This window comes from Mycetomoellerius zeteki, unplaced genomic scaffold (assembly GCF_001594055.1).
Source record: "Mycetomoellerius zeteki isolate Tzet28-1 unplaced genomic scaffold, Tzet1.0 scaffold96, whole genome shotgun sequence".
In the NCBI taxonomy this organism is placed as follows: Eukaryota; Metazoa; Arthropoda; class Insecta; order Hymenoptera; family Formicidae; genus Mycetomoellerius; species Mycetomoellerius zeteki.
Window position 1 is genome coordinate 2,072,390 of NW_017257999.1, and position 4,590 is coordinate 2,076,979.

Here is a 4,590-nt window from a genome sequence, read left to right on the forward strand (position 1 = left end):
GATCATAACATATTCAATAAGATGCGTGTAACGCGATACTTGCGAAAACAGCAATGGACATCTTAGCTATTTGTTATCCTACCACATTTACAAAAATTTTTAGATCAAAATATATTTTGTAATTTAACTATAATAACTATAATAACTGGCGATATTCATTCAATATACTTTTATATCATATACATATATGGATGTACAAAAATTTAGACAGATTAGTATTTTTTCATTTCTTATAAAGAATATTTGTAGAGATAAGAATAATACATGCTATTTTCGTACACAGATTAATGATACATGATCGTTCGAGTACGTAATGCAACATAATACGCATAATATGTAAGTTACGACATGTAAAGTTTGCTTGGAGCGCAGTCTCGGTTTACCGAGACTGCTTTCACAACATGCCCACAAAGTAATTAAGAATATATCAGCACGTTTATGAATCGTAGCTGCCGCATGAATGGTCGATAGCTGACAAGCGATAGAATCATTTCGTCGCCCTTAGTCCGTTAAGCATATCCACACCTTTCATATATCAAACGATATGTCATGCGCTGCAATTACTCGAACAATAGCGCTTTCAAGACACGCGTTTCTCCGTCAGTTAGAAACCGTTGAAACTGCAGTAATATTTGCAACGTCAGAATTTATTTGTTTCCGTGCGTTTTATTATTTTGCGAATGATGTTTACGAGTAAATGAACGAATTTCCAGAACATTTTAAGCTGCTTCCATAGAGTCTGCAGTAAAATAATTCCTCATTATCTTTTAACGATAATAAAACACAGAAAACTACTTTAATATGCGACTTTAATATAGCTCACGCTAACTAGTAATTCTCTCTTAATTGAAATCAAACAGGTAATGAAATTAAATGAATTAAAATAGAACGATAATACGGCTGGCACTGCACCGGTAAAATATTAATTACTGCTTTTTATCTATGCATCTTGTCACATCAAATTATTTATTGTCGTAGTTTATCTTAAAATTATTTATTCCTAGAATGGCATTCTTTAAATTAACTCATTTTCTGTTATTAAATTATACTTTGCACTTCTTGAAAAATATTTAATATCGAACGTTGATGTATAACAAACACAATAAGTCTTATAGGATATTTGGCTGATCTCGTATTTATATTCCAATCTTATATATTTAATTCAGGATCCTCTCTCTCTCTCTCTCTCTCTCTCTCTCCTCTCTTTCTATTTAAATCTGAGATCCATTCAAGTCTAATTTTAACATTTTATCTAGAATCTACAATGAAATGTCCATCTCGAGATCGCGTTTAAATATAACATTGTACTATACTCTTAATGTGATATTAATGACTCTCATTGCATAAAATCTGACTACATTACAATTATACAATCGTATATTAAACATATGCGTGCTCGTCGCGATCGAAGATTACTTTCTCTCGAGTTATTCCCCTTCGCTCCATTTATCAGGGCGTCTATCACGTCATCATTCAATTCGCGCCGAGCCGATTCGCGAGGTTTAGAAATGCAAATTAAACGGGACAAGGAAAACACGACGCAGCATTATCGCGCGTCTGAAGTCGCTGAACGAAACGAAAGAGACGTGAGTGCGGGCGGACGACGCGCGCTGAGGATAAAAGTACGACGGACGATAGATCTTCATTAGACTGCAACGGTGCATAAGTCACGCGACGGGGGGCACGACTTTTAGCCACCCTTGTAATTCTCCAGCACGTATATAAGCACGCCTACCGCATGGATACACGATGACCGCATGATCGGCATGAATAACTTTGCCATTAAACAATTTAATCGATCATCATTTACAAAATATTTCTTATTTATGTTTAATATTTGTTATTTATGATATTTATTGTAAATGAAATATATATTTGATTAAACCTGTTATAGTAAAATGAAAATAGATGCAAAAGCGTTTGTGTACATAGGTATAATATATATAAATATTTCAAAAATTATCTGTTTAGACAAATATTTAATTATTTAATCAAATAATTAAATAAAATATCTTTTTTATCAAATTTAAATTTATATAAAATTAGATATAATTCATCGATAACTTATCTTTATTCAGAAAGATGGTATCAGTAAATCGGGGATGTAGCTCAGTGGTAGAGCGTTCGCTTTGCATGTGAAAGGTCCCGGGTTCGATCCCCGGCATCTCCAATCTTTTGCTATCTCTTGCTTTTTTATTTTTTTGTACTTAATGTATGTATAAACGATAGATTCTACTTTTGCATTTGCTCACATTACATTTTTAATTTATTGTATACTATTTTCCTTATTTAGCATTTTAATAATCTATAATAAAACAAGTATATAAAAGAATATTTATAAATAACATCTTGTTCTTATATGTGATAAGTATCTTACTTTTTTTCTTTCTCTGTTAATCTTTATTTAAAATATAAAAGTTATTCAATCGAATTTTGAACACGTGTGGACACAAAAAAATATCATCGTGTTGCATCATGAATATAATTGCGTGGAAGATATAGACGGAACAATATTTTCTCCAGTAGCCTGTGGTCAATCAAATTTTTTTTTTAAGAAACCGTACAACCGAGGTCCGTTATATCTATCTACCGTCCGGCTATTTTACGTTTCGCGAAGCCTGAAAATCGCCAAGTTCACGGAGAGTTTGTTAAGGTTTCAGCATTTAATTTCCCCACAATACCAGTCCGTCCACAACTGAGGCTTTCCGTTTTTTTTTTTGCGCCTAGCGGAGCGCAAGAACGCGCGCCTTGAGTAAATTGGAACGCGCGTTTCTACGTTTTCCACGCAAAAAAAAGCACACGTGGAGTCGCGCAAATATAGGAAACGTTAAAAGTATTGGGTGATTTATTACAGCGGGTACCGTACCGTAAGACAAACGCAAATGAGTGACGAGCGAGACTTCGAGCGGCAGTGGACGGCGTTTATTTTCTCGAATACTTACACGTGAAAAGAGCTAAATGCCGCGAGCGGCGGATTTAATAACTCGAGCGGTTCGGTGTACCACGATGAAAAGCCTTTTGTCTCGTACGTTCGAAAACGAGGCAAACGAGCAAGAGTAGAAGGAGGAGGTGGAGGTGGAAAGAGGTGGAAGAGAGAAATAGAGACATATATCATAAACCGGCTGGAAGAGAGCCGGAATATCGAGGCCGCGACAGAGTAAAAAAGGGTAACTAGAATAAAAGAGAAGGAGAGAGAGAAAGAGAGAGAGAGAGGGTGAGTTTGATCGCCGATTGAGCGTGCGTAACTCGCCTCGATGGGCTCGTAACAGGCTGCTCGCCTTCCCGACTGCGTTCGAGTCGATGGACGGGAGATGCATTACGAAGAGAGAGAGAAAAAAAAGGGGAAGAGATGCATATGACTGCGGGATTGCATTGACTGCAGCGGAATAACGCGGTTTCGAAATCGCGTTCGCGTTCATAATCCACTCATGCCGGGAACTGCATCCGGGCGACGCCCACACCACTTACACTCGTTGCAAGCGCAAGCTATGCACTTCTAGCCCGTAGAACACATTTATCGCTGATGCATTTATTGCTGATGCACCAAGGGAGGAAATTGTCGGCGGCGTCCATTGTCGCCGTACGACGTCGCGAGCTGGTGGCCGAGCCGAGGGGGTTGACCGACTGAGACGAGAGGTAAAGGGAGGCCGTGCCATTCCTACAGCATTACGTCATACATCGATTCTCCCGGGGATTCCCACGGAGTCAACTCGCCACTGGGAACTCGTTGCATCACCGCCACTGCAGGTAACTACTACGCCGTGCAATTGTGATGTTCGATGCGTAATTGCTGCGTATTCTATAATTCCACGTGTGTAATGCGCATGTATAATATATGTAGAAGATGTATCTGTAGAAACACATTACTCTTTGATCAGTCATTATTTATTTATTCCATTATTAAAATTTACATCTAGGAAAGAATAAAAATATATGTTCATAATGAAAAATACGATACAGATTGCCGGCAATACCTCATATTTTCTAGTCTTCTCTTGAATCGAATTTGTCATTTATTGATTTATTATTCATTATATTATTGTGGGCTAATTTGATGATCTATTATTTATTTGTAAATGTCGAAATCTTCGTTCTGTTTGTGCAAATTAGATCTTCGCAAAAAATAATTAAAAACTAATAATGTACTAACACTCTTGCACGCGTTTGATTTAACGTTGTTGTTTTACATCATATCGCGTACTTCATAATATCAGTGCGATGGAAAAGTACCGTAACTGAGAATGATTTGATTGAATTTAACTTCCGAAGCGGACAATTAAAAAAGCAATTTCAACGCGCGTCATTGCCGGGTCGAAATTCGTCGGCGAACGAATTAAAAAAAAAGGAAGCAATCGGGAACGCGTGGCGCGTCTCGCTTTGGGGATAATTGCCGTCGCGTGCCTAAAAATGAGACTGCCAGGACTGATTAATCATCGGCAATCTCGCGCGAGAGAACGGCGAAAGGACGCCGCCATTAGCGGCAAATGACGAAAACTCCGTCATCGGGTGTATCCATGCTGTGCTCGGGAAACGCGTTATTTTTTTCTCCCTCTCTTCCGTTCGCTTTTCCGCTTCTCTCGCCAATCGTAC

General features: G+C 38.0%; 1 non-coding gene across 1 annotated transcript; it reads left to right on the forward strand.

The window, feature by feature from the left end:
- Positions 1 to 2,098: 2,098 nt before the first annotated feature.
- Positions 2,099 to 2,170, forward strand: TRNAA-UGC (transfer RNA alanine (anticodon UGC)). The gene has a single exon. It is a non-coding gene; the product is annotated as a tRNA-Ala (tRNA).
- Positions 2,171 to 4,590: the final 2,420 nt, after the last annotated feature.